This window comes from Castor canadensis, chromosome 2 (assembly GCF_047511655.1).
Source record: "Castor canadensis chromosome 2, mCasCan1.hap1v2, whole genome shotgun sequence".
Lineage (NCBI taxonomy): Eukaryota > Metazoa > Chordata > Mammalia > Rodentia > Castoridae > Castor > Castor canadensis.
In genome coordinates, this window is record NC_133387.1 from 105,032,025 (window position 1) to 105,045,102 (window position 13,078).

Genomic DNA, 13,078 nt, shown 5'->3' on the forward strand with positions numbered 1-13,078 from the left:
GCAAGTGCAAAGGCCCTGGGGCTGGAGCAGGCCTAGTCTGCTTACCAAATACCAGGGAGGTCAATGTAGCTGGAACAAAGGGTTAAGGGGAGAAACAGGCCACATAATGGCCACTGAAGGGCAACCTGGCAGAAACAGGAAGAGCCAGGGAAGGGGAAGATAGCTTGGGCCAGGAGGGCAGACTGTGGAGTTGATGAGCTGGGGTTGAGATTCTGGATGTGTTTTGAAATGGAGCCAACTGCCTTCAATGAAAAAAGATGGTGTCTGAGAGAAGGGGTGGGGGCCTGGGGTGCAAGGCCAGAGACACTCGGTTTGGGACGTGAGCTCTCAATGCAGAAACAAGGAGGCAGATGGATAAGTGGCCAGAGCCTAGTATCCCAGCTCACTATGCTGGTGTTCTGAGTGTGAGATTGGCCAGTATGTCATGGTGTCCCTATCAGATGTCAGAGAGCACACAGGACAGACAAAAGGACCTGAGTAGCAAGTTGGAGCTTCTTCTATTGTCAACCTGAACTGTGCCTCCTTCTTAGGAAAATATCCATCTTTGTCCCAGGGAGTTGTGTAACCCACAGAAAGGGCTGTGGCCATCGCACAGCCCGTAAGGGAGGCTCCCACTGAGGGGTCATATTTTCATGAGAAACACACAATGCCCATCTGACTGGCCATCTTTCCTGCCCCATTCGGGACAGGTGGTCTGTTGTTCACTCAGGAGTCAAAGAAACTACCCACCAGGGATTCCCAGGACAATGATGTTTGTGACATTACAGAATCCACTGTGAATGGTGGCTCTGGTCTTTGACACATCCAAAGGGAAGGACATGGCTCTGGCCCAGGAGAAGCTGGCCACTGGGTTTGTAGAAGGACTCACACAGACTGGGAAGATAAATCCAGCTCCCCAAAGAATGAGCGACACACCCCCACACTTACAAATTCACTGGGGACCAAGTGCCTGCCCAGAAGGCAGTTTACCTGAGGCAGGGAAGGGGAGTCTGTGGATTTTCACCCATGGTGCTGCTGTGCAAGTCTCTCCATCCTGCTTGCTCTGCAAGTCTGTGTGTCAGAAGTGAGAAATCGTTTCCATTTCCAAGAGACAATAGTGAGTGGAAATTGTCACCCTCTCCATGTGGCCTTTAGCTGTCAGCCAGTCATGGGGACATACCAGAAGATTCAATTCAGAAAGACAGCTCTACAGTCCATCTCTTTGTTGGATTCATAGATTTAGTGGGTGCTTATAAATAAAAATGCTAGGAATGAAAAGAAAAAAAAATTTCCTAACACATTCAATTTAAATAAAAGTAATTCCCAGATCTGTCCATGGGAGGGGCTCCGTCTCAGACAGAAGCCAGGGGACGAGGAACCCACTGGCAGCCAACTGTGAATTTAGATGTGGTTGCTAGGCTACGAATGAGAAGTCAGGAGATTCAATTTCATGCAGTCAGAAGTTAAAAGCAAACGGTTTTAAGACACCTGAAATATTAAGACGTTTAAACAAGATTTAAAGAACGTTAATGATACTCTAAAAACACAGGAGAGGTATATTCGGATTACAAAAAAATAATAATTTGTAGAATATTATATATCACGGTTCATCCTCTGACAAATTAACTGATTTGATTGTTTTGATGTTAAAAAAACCAAAGCTTGTCCATTTTAGTGTATATAATACAGACAAAGCAAGCTTGCCTTTGAGTCTCTTAATAAACTTAATTCATGTGAATTTCTTCAGAGTCACTATCGTTTCCACTAGATGTTTAGGGTCATGAGAATGTACTCGTGTTGAACGGAACTGAGTTATAATATCTAATGTCTTTACTCTGTTTGAATCAGTTCTTGTACGTCACACAACGCCACCAATATTGGGGGCTACAGCCACTTTTCTGCCAGCATTGTGATGTCACAATTGAAATCCCTGGGGCTTTCAAGGTCAGCTTCAATCCAATTTCCAAGACCTTTATTTTTTTTTTCATTTTTCTTTTATTATTCATATGTGCATACAAGGCTTGGTTCATTTCTCCCCCCTGCCCCCACCCCCTCCCTTACCACCCACTCCACCCCCTCAATACCCAGCAGAAACTATTTTGCCCTTATCTCTAATTTTGTTGTAGAGAGAGTATAAGCAATAATAGGAAGGAACAAGGGGTTTTGCTGGTTGAGATAAGGATAGCTATACAGGGCATTGACTCACATTGATTTCCTGTGCATGGGTGTTACCTTCTAGGTTAATTCTTTTTGATCTAACCTTTTCTCTAGTTCCTGGTCCCCTTCTCCTATTGGCCTCAGTTGCTTTAAGGTATCTGCTTTAGTTTCTCTGCATTAAGGGCAACAAATGCTAGCTAGTTTTTTAGGTGTCTTACCTATCCTCACCCCTTCCTTGTGTGCTCTCGCTTTTATCATGTGCTCATAGTCCAATCCCCTTGTTGTGTTTGCCCTTGATCTAATGTCCACATATGAGGGAGAACATACGATTTTTGGTCTTTTGGGCCAGGCTAACCTCACTCAGAATGATGTTCTCCAATTCCATCCATTTACCAGCGAATAATAACATTTCGTTCTTCTTCATGGCTGCATAAAATTCCATTGTGTATAGATACCACATTTTCTTAATCCATTCGTCAGTGCTGGGGCATCTTGGCTGTTTCCATAACTTGGCTATTGTGAATAGTGCCACAATAAACATGGATGTGCAGGTGCCTCTGGAGTAACAGTCTTTTGGGTATATCCCCAAGAGTGGTATTGCTGGATCAAATGGTAGATCGATGTCCAGCTTTTTAAGTAGCCTCCAAATTTTTTTCCAGAGTGGTTGTACTAGTCTACATTCCCACCAACAGTGTAAGAGGGTTCCTTTTTCCCCGCATCCTCGCCAGCACCTGTTGTTGGTGGTGTTGCTGATGATGGCTGTTCTAACAGGGGTGAGGTGGAATCTTAGTGTGGTTTTAATTTGCATTTCCTTTATTGCTAGAGATGGTGAGCATTTTTTCATGTGTTTTCTGGCCATTTGAATTTCTTCTTTTGAGAAAGTTCTGTTTAGTTCACATGCCCATTTCTTTATTGGTTCATTAGTTTTGGGAGAATTTAGTTTTTTAAGTTCCCTGTATATTCTGGTTATCAGTCCTTTGTCTGATGTATAATTGGCAAATATTTTCTCCCACTCTGTGGGTGTTCTCTTCAGTTTAGAGACCATTTCTTTTGATGTACAGAAGCTTTTTAGTTTTATGAGGTCCCATTTATCTATGCTATCTCTTAGTTGCTGTGCTGCTGGGGTTTCATTGAGAAAGTTCTTACCTATACCTACTAACTCCAGAGTATTTCCTACTCTTTCTTGTATCAACTTAAGAGTTTGGGGTCTGATATTAAGATCCTTGATCCATTTTGAGTTAATCTTGGTATAGGGTGATATACATGGATCGAGTTTCAGTTTTTTGCAGACTGCTAACCAGTTTTCCCAGCAGTTTTTGTTGAAGAGGCTGCTATTTCTCCATCGTATATTTTTAGCTCCTTTGTCAAAGATAAGTTGCTCATAGTTGTGTGGCTTCATATCTGGATCCTCTATTCTGTTCCACTGGTCTTCATGTCTGTTTTTGTGCCAGTACCATGCTGTTTTTATTGTTATTGCTTTGTAATATAGTTTGAAGTCAGGTATTGTGATACCTCCTGCATTGTTCTTTTGACTGAGTATTGCCTTGGCTATTCGTGGCCTCTTGTGTGTCAATTTCCAAGACCTTTAATTGGATTTAAGTCATTGATTCATCCTTGAGCGATCTTCAATTGTCTGCAAAATTTTCAAAGAAATTAAGAATCCACAGAAATCAGAGAGAGAGAAAAATACCCAGAGCACAGTTTTTTGTTTATCTGTTTGGTTTTGGTGGTCCTGGGGATCAGATCCAGGGCCCACACATACCAGGCAAGACACTGAACCACAGCCCCTGGTCTCCCCTTCTTACAAGGACACCAGTTCTATGGAATTAGAACCCATTCTAATGACTTCATCTAAACTTATTCACCTCTTTAATAAAAGGCCTCATTTCCCAATACAGTCACATCCTAAAGTGCTCAAGTTAAGGGCTTCAGAATATAAACTATTAGGGGTCATAGTTCAGCCCATAACACCCACCAGTCAGGACATGAACACAGCATTGGGCCCGGGGCTCAGCCACCTCCTGAGGCTACCATCCTACCTGCTGCTCAAAAGAGGCCTGGTCAACATCAAAGACCACCAAGGAGGAAGGTAGAAGAGGCAAAGGAGACCCCCAACAAGACCTACATGGAGGGAAGGGAAAAGGGAAGTGCCACTGGCAGCAGGAGGAATCATAATGGACCTACACCCTCGCCAAAGGGTAGGGCAGCCTGGCTGTGACGCTCATGGCTGAGCAGCTGTGTGTCAGCCTCCTAGTTGTGAAACGGAGTTGTAGGCATCCTCTGAGGCTCCTTCATGTCTAAGGACAAGCATGGCAGTTTGAAGAGCAGAGTGTGAGGGAATATCACACACCACGGGTGAGGGGCTGAGTGAGTCAATGACATCTGAATTAAGGGTTGTGGTTTGGTGAACAACATCACTTCAAATGAGCAGGTGACGACCACACCTGAACCACACCAGATTATCTGGGCTCTATCAGGAATTCCTCTAATGAACAATAAAGTACCAGAAATGGCAGTAGATGGAAGGTGATGAGCAGATGACCAAAGAAAAGGAAACCCAACCAGTAACAAGTCTATGAAGAAATCCTGCCAGGTGCCAGTGGCTCATGTCTGTCATCCCAGCTACTTGAGAGGCTGAGATTGGGAGGATCACAATTCGAGGCCAGCCCCAACAAATAGTTCGTGAGACCCCTTCCCCATCTCCAAAATAACCAGAGCAAAATGGACTGGAGGAGTGGCTCAAGCGATGGAGCACCTGCTTTGCAAGCATGAAGCACTGAGTTCAAACCCCAGTCCCACCCCAAAAAATGAAAAGAAAAGAAATGCTCACAGTCATGAGTAATGTGATAGAGGACAAATTTTAAAGTGAAATACCATTTATACCCAATAGAATCACACACATAAAAAAATTAGAAAGATGGGCACCAGTTGGTCACTCCTGTAATCCTAGATACTCAGGAGGCAGAGATCAGGAGGATCATAGTTCGAAGACAGCCTGGGCAAATAGTTTGAGAGACCCTATCTCAAAAAAAAAAAAAAATCACGAAAAAGGGCTGGTGGAGTAGTTCAAGGTGTAGGCCCTAAGTTCAAATCCCACTACTAAAAGAAAAAAATTAGAAAGACATATAATGCCAAGGATTGGCTACAATGTACAGAAGGGGGAATCCCTCTCTCCCTCTGGGAAAGCAATATGGCAGCATCTATTCAATCAAGAGTGGGCATACCCAACAACCCAGGAGTTGTGCTCCTGAGTAGAGATCCTGGCAAGACCATCTCAGAGCTCCAGAAAGAGGCCCATGGAAGATGCTGATGACATGATTAACTATAGAGCAGAAAGCTGTGGACAGCCAGGTATCCTTGCTGGGGAAATCGGCAAGTGAATGTGCTCTAGGCCACGCTAGAGGACTGATGGGAGGCTGGTCCAGCACTCATGCCCCACCCACCTTCTTATGGTCGGAATCTTAAAAGTCCCCCAAGGGCCGATGATAGCAGCATGTGGCCAGTGTGTGGCACTATTGGGAGGCAGTGGAGCCATTACAAGGTAGGACCTAGAGGAAGGAAGTTAGGGCATTTGGGCCATGCCTTTGACAGGGATATTGAGACTTTGGCCCATTCCTCTCTCTCTCTTTTGCTTCCCAGATGCCATGAGTGGAAGACTATCTCTACCACACATGTCCACCATGGGCTAAAACCACAGGCTCAAAGAGATGAGGCCAAGCACCATGGGCTAAAACCATGAATTAAAAGAAATCTTTTCCCTTTTTTAGTTCTCTTAGGTATTTTGTCACAGCAATGGAAAACTGACTGACCTATCCCTGTTCTACCTCCATCATGGTGCCTGAAAAACAACATGGAACCAGACGCCCATGATGAAAGTTGCCTTCTGGTGCAGCTGACAATACTCTTCACACTCAGCACTTGAGGCAGAGAGATGGACGTGTTCTCAGAGACCCATGAAGGGAGGAGCGTTAGCATCCAGCCCTTCAGCTGGAAGTTCTTCTTCTTTGAGATTTTGTTCCTCTGATCCCTTTCTCAACACCTGTCCAACTCTTGTTAGACAGCCTGCTACTGGATGTACCACTGCTCCTGCCCTCGGGACTATTAATTCCAGATGGGCTGCCATTCTGTCTGGGTTTTCTCTCTTTTCAGTCCCCACCTTCCTTGAGTCTCCTGTGTGGCTCAAGGTAGAAGCTGTCCATGAAAGTCAGATGACCCTGGACTGACTGAATATTTCAGAGGAAAACTAAAATGCTGAATGATGCTGAATGAAGGCTCACAGGAGAGGGCCTTATTTCTGATATATCTCATGTAAAGGCAATCAGACACCTATGACCTCCCTGGGGACCTCAGAGGTTAGCATCTGTAGCTCTGTCCAAGCTGGTCAGTTTCCCTGAGAGAAACTGCCCAGTCTCTGTCTGGAGGATAGAACATTCTAGAAGATGAGTAGCTAAAGCAGTCTGGCCTCATTCTCCTACATAGACTTTCACTCACTCACCTTGTGCCCACAGCTGACCTTGAGTGAGGCAGGCCAGGGTCTAGCGAAGGTGGGAAGTCTCACTGTTCACCCTACAGCCACCCACAGGGATCCTCATTCCTTCCGGCTCCTGGGCCTCTCTGGGATTCCAGGGCCCCACACCTTATCCCCCATTGGCTCACCCAGGTTTGTGGGTCTCATTTTCCTCTGCTTTTTGAAGTCCACCAACTTTCAGTCTCAAAATTTGCTAATGTCTGTCCTTGTTTCCTCTCTGACTCTCTTGTCCATGCATGTTTGTTCTCTACAAGTCTAGTGTTTAGTGAACGAATGTCACTCTGCCAAATTTAGCTAAAAGCTCCATCCACAAGTTTCTGCCACCCACTGGGGTTCTTTCCCAACTGGGAAGGACTAGAGTCAAACAAGCCCTATCCTGCAGGGTCTGCCTGTCCTAGAGCCTTGTGGGGTTTGTCACCTGTGTCCTCAGTCCTTCTCAGCCCTATGTGAAATGGGAGGTGTGGGATTTAGACGTCCCTGTCCTCACACCACCAAGCCTGGATTATTGAACCCTTGCCTTACTAGAAACCCAAGTGTTTTGTTTTGGCTTTGGTTTTGGCAGTTTTAAGGTTTGAACTCAGGCCTTAGGCTTCCTGTGCAGATACTCTACCACTTGAACCACACCCCTAGCCAAAAATCCAAGTCTGTGTTGAAACTCAGAGCCAAGCAATAGCTCCCTTGTCCAACCCATCTGAGTGTTAGCGAAGCAGAAGAGTCACAGGATACCTGACTCAGAGAGAAATGAAAATGAACTTGTTTCATTTTCACAACAGCCACCTTCACCCTACAGCGTCACAGCTAGTGTGGGACTCTGGGCCTAGCAAGTTTTCCAGGGAGGTGAGGAGCTCAGAACTGAAAGACAGGAAGCTGGTAAATAGGCCAGGAAGGAAAGATAGGTAACAGAACATGTGGGTGACTTGGAATGGGTTGTTCCTTAGTGTCCCTGCTGTGCCAGTCCCCAGCTTTGACCTATCACGTGTCAGGCTTTCTACTCTCTCAGGAAGTGACAAGAAACATCCAGGACAAACTTGCAGACTTTCAGTTTGAAGTTCATGCTCAAAGTGGCGTGAACAGCAGGCCATCCTAAGTGAAGGTGTCAGGTCAGACTGTCACCTGACTTTCCCCTCAGCCTCCACAGTTGTCATCAGTGGGCAGCTCCTGAAAAATGGAAGCTCCCAGGGACATCCTAGCAAACAATGAAGGGAAGCACATTCCCCAAGTGGCCTTCATCTCCACCAAGTCCTACACAATGCCAGGGGTAGGCTGGCTTTTCTGAATGACATTCTTCAAACTTAGGCCAGGGGTGGCACATCTTGCCTGTAATCCAGGCTACTTGGGAGGCAGAGATCAGGAGAATCATGATTCAAGTCCACCAGGGCAAAAAGAAAGTTGACAAAACTCCACCTCAACAAACCAGCCAGGCTTGGTGGCATGTACCTCTATAATCCTAGCTATGTAGGAGGAGAATTGTAGTTGGAGACCAGCCCTGGGTAAAACAAGGCCCAAAGTTCAAACTCAGTGCCACCAAAAAAGAACATACATAGGCAAAGAGAGAGAAAGAGAGAGAGAGAGAGAGAGAAGCAGGCCTTAGTAAAATCTCAGATCAGTGAAGGCTCTGCCCTTGGAAGGGATTGAGGTAAATTTCAAGAGAGCAAATTGTGTAAGACTAACCAAACCCCTGAATCTCTCCCTCACTTAATGTTTGATGATATCTTCTCCACCACTCATGTGTGTTCTGGCCATCAGCAATGAGGTCCTCATCAATGTTGACCAGATGCCATCACAATACCCTTGAATTTCTACAGCTATAAACTAAATACACCTCTTTCTTCATAAAGTTAGCCTGCCTGACTAACTAATTACAAACTAATTACCAAATAATTATAAACTAATACAGAAACTTGATACAAAGGAGTGGAGTCATTGGTATAGCTATACCTAAAACTGTATGTGGTCCCATGAGCAGGCCCAGGAGATTCTGGCAGATGCAGTTCAATGTGTTTTTATAACCTCTGAAGCTATCTGGAAGTCAATGTCAAACTGAAGGTCAAGGATCAGCTAGACAGGCTTAAACCAAAAAAATCAATCACTTCTGAGGGCCACCAGTCAATTCAAGCATGCAGCCAGGAAATGTACCTAGTGACTCCCCAATCTTCATCTGTAGTCTAAATCTCTAAATCTGTCTCCAGAGTCCAGATGCAGATATGCACCCTCAGTCTCACCAAACCTAACTGCACTCATACCGGAAGGGATCAGGGAGACTTCTCAGCTGAGAAGGTCCTTAGTTGGGCCTCACAGGACAGTAAGAGGCAGAAACAGGAAAGAGGCTTGAGAAAAAGTAGGAACGTGTTGGAACAATGTAGATGATAAAACCAGTAGGGTCTGAAGATGGCTTTGCTGTAGGAACAGAGACGCAGAATATAGGGAATCCCAATATTTTAACACTTGTTCTTAAATATTAACTATTTTGGGAATGAGTAACAGATGCACATGATTCAATATTCAAAGAGTACCGGGCTGGGGATGTACCTCAGTGGTAGAGCACTTGCCTAGCATGTGCAAGGCCTTGGGTTCAATCCCTATCACCCCCTCACAAAAAAAAAAACAAAAAAAAAAGACTACATAAAGGTATATTGTGAAAAGTCAGTGTCCTTGACATATCTGTCTCGGGCACCTGTCTCCTTCCCTGAGTGGGTCTCTGAGGGACCCACTATGAAACATGCAGCCCTGTACCTGAGTCTCCCCAGAGCTCATTCCTGCCATTGTCCATCCAATGGACCACATGGTATTGCACTAGCCTTCTGATGCTGTACGTTTAGTTGGCACTCAAGCTTTTGTAGTGGTAAATATTGCCATAGACATAAATGTGCAAGAATGCCAGTGAGGTCCAGTTCCTCAAGTGAAATTGATAAGTCAACGGTACATGCATGTCCAACTTAGGCTGAGAGATATTGTCAAAATGCCCTCCACAAAGACTGTTCTAACTTATATCCAGCAGCAAGATATGAAAATGACTTTCCCTCATGTCCTCCTTCACATTTTTGGATTTTTGCCAACCTAATCGGTGAGGAATGGTCTCCATATTGTATGTGAGTGTGATTTTGATGAGGTCAAATTTTTCACATGTGTAAAAGTTATCTCAACAACAAAACAAATCTATTAACACCTACAATGTGTTAGGCTTAGAAAAAACAAAAACCAGAATGACTCCTATTTCTGCCTTAGTCAACTAGGTGCGTGAACATGTCACTCTCAGAATACATAAGGAAAAAAAGACCACTGAGAAGAGAGATGTGTAGTAATCCAGGCTAAGAGACTGTGGTTAGCTAAACTGGTGGCAGAGGAGACAAACAAAGCAAGGGTCAAAGCTGTAGGAAGGACTGGTGTTGAGGACAGAATGGGTAAGGGATGAGGGAGAGGAAGGACTCATAGATGATTCTCAGGTTCTGAGTTAGAGAAATGAAGAGGGTTATATTTTTGGCACTAGTGGGGTTTGAACTCAGGGCTTTGTGCTTGCTAGGCAGGTGCTCTACTACTTGAGCCATGCCTGCAGCCCCATAGAGAAATGAAGGAAAGATGGATTCATTCTCTGAGAAGACAGACACGGAAGGAAATGCAAGTACGGACAGAGTGTGAGTTCAGGATGTGTGTTGCAGGTGAAATAATCTAACAGGAACTACAGTTACCATTCTGACTAGGGTGTGAAGGGGACTTTAAAAGGAGGGAAGGAGCTGGGCACCAGTGGCTCACATCTGTAATCTTAGCTACTCAAGAGGCAGAGACCAGAAGGATCATGGCTGCAAGCCAGCCCCGGACAAATAGTTAGCAAGACCCTATCTTGAAAAAAATACATCACAATAAAGGACTGGAGGAGTGACTCAAGTGGTAGAGTGCCTGCCTAGGAAGCCTGAGGCTCTGAGTTCAAACCCCAGAGCTGCCAAAAAAAAAAAAAAAAGAAAGAAAGGCAGGAAGGAAAAAGAGAGAAGCAAAAGGAGGAAGGGAAAGAAAAGACAAATTGCAAGAAAACAGTTTTCAAAATATTGGACATCAGAGGACATCAGATAGTGAAGAATGAGGAGCCCAGGAAGGGAGAGAAGGTGGAGTTCAGAAACTCAGTTCAGGAGGTGAAGTTCAGAAACTCAGGGGCTATAGCTATCAGGACCCAACCCAAGAGAGCCCTGGAAAGTGTGCTGAGCCTCCTCAAGACGTCAGCCAAGAATGATCTGTGTGTGATGGAGAACACCTAAGGCCAGAGAGAGAGCCACCTCAAAGATCAGAGAAGATAGCATCCAGGGCTCTTGTTACCAGGACAAAACCAGCACCTGGACCCACCAGTCAAATTGGAGAAGCTCCAATTCACAGTCCAGTGAGCAGACCACTCACAAGGGTTGAACTTCAGTCATGGGGAGTGAATAGCCCTGGGCTATATACACTGTTTTGGTTTAGCCAAGCCAAACTTTAAAAAGCAGAGTCCAAAAGATTCAGTTTCTATAAAAATAACTTTGTCAAAGAAGACTCAGGAATTTTTATATGGATTCAAAAACATTCAGCACCAGCAAAACAAAATTTAATATCTGACACTTTAATTAAAAAGATACACCAAACATGCAAAGAATCTAGATGATACCACTCATGAAGAGTAAAATCAGTCAGACAAAAATGGCCCAGAAATGACATAGGGTTTTTTGGTTTTTTTTTTTTATTTTATTATTCATATGTGCATACAAAGCTTGGGTCATTTCTCCCCCCTGCCCCCACCCCCTCCCTTACCACCCACTCCGCCCCCTCTCTCTCCCCCCCACCCCCTCAATGCCCAGCAGAAACTATTTTGCCCTTATTTCTAATTTTGTTGTAGAGAGAGTATAAGCCATAATAGGAAGGAACAAGAGTTTTTGCTGGTTGAGATAAGGATAGCTATACAGGGCATTGACTCACATTGATTTCCTGTGCCTGTGTGTTACCTTCTAGGTTAATTCTTTTTGGTCTAACCTTTTCTCTAGTTCCTGGTCCCCTTCTCCTATTGGCCTCAGTTGCTTTTAAGGTATCTGCTTTAGTTTCTCTGCGTTAAGGGCAACAAATGCTAGCTAGTTTTTTAGGTGTCTTACCTATCCTTACCCCTCCCTTGTGTGCTCTCGCTTTTATCATATGCTCAAAGTCCAATCCCATTGTTGTGTTTGCCCTTGATCTAATGTCCACATATGAGGGAGAACATACAATTTTTGGTCTTTTGGGCCAGGCTAACCTCACTCAGAATGATGTTCTCCAATTCCATCCATTTACCAGCGAATGATAACATTTTGTTCTTCTTCATGGCTGCATAAAATTCCACTGTGTATAGATACCACATTTTCTTAATCCATTTGTCAGTGGTGGGGCATCTTGGCTGTTTCCATAACTTGGCTATTGTGAATAGTGCCGCAATAAACATGGGTGTGCAGGTGCCTCTGGAGTAACCTGTGTCACAGTCTTTTGGGTATATCCCCAAGAGTGGTATTGCTGGATCAAATGGTAGATCAATGTCTAGCTTTTTAAGTAGCCACCAAATTTTTTTCCAGAGTGGTTGTACTAGTTTACATTCCCACCAACAGTGTAAGAGGGTTCCTTTTTCCCCCCGAATCCTCGCCAACACCTGTTGTTGGTGGTGTTGCTGATGATGGCTATTCTAACAGGGGTGAGGTGGAATCTTAGCATGGTTTTAATTTGCATTTCCTTTATTGCTAGAGATGGTGAGCATTTTTTCATGTGTTTTCTGGCCATTTGAATTTCTTCTTTTGAGAAAGTTCTGTTTAGTTCACTTGCCCATTTCTTTATTGGTTCATTAGTTTTGGGAGAATTTAGTTTTTTAAGTTCCCTGTATATTCTGGTTATCAGTCCTTTGTCTGAAGTATAGTTGGCACATATTTTCTCCCACTCTGTGGGTGTTCTCTTCAGTTTAGAGACCATTTCTTTTGATGAACAGAAGCTTTTTAGTTTTATGAGGTCCCATTTATCTATGCTATCTCTTAGTTGCTGTGCTGCTGGGGTGACAGAGGGTTTTAAGACAACAACCTAAACCATAGAAAGCTGTTACAGCTGTGCTCAAAAAGCTAGAAGAAAGATTTAACACATTAGAGCAGAAGCAGAGACATTAAAAAGACCCTTGGAAAGCTCCTAGAGATAAAAATTATAATATCTGAGACAAAAAAAATGTATATATATACTGAATGAACTGGGTACCGGTGGCTCACGCCTGTAATCCTAGCTACTTAGGAGGCTGAGATCAGGAGGATCAGGTCTGAGACCAGTCAGAGCAAATAGTTCTTGAGACCCCACCTTCAAAATAACAAGAACAAAATGGATTGGAGGTAAGGCTCAAGCAGTAGAGTACCTGCTTAACAAGTGTGAAGCCCTGAGTTCAAATGCCATCCCAACAAA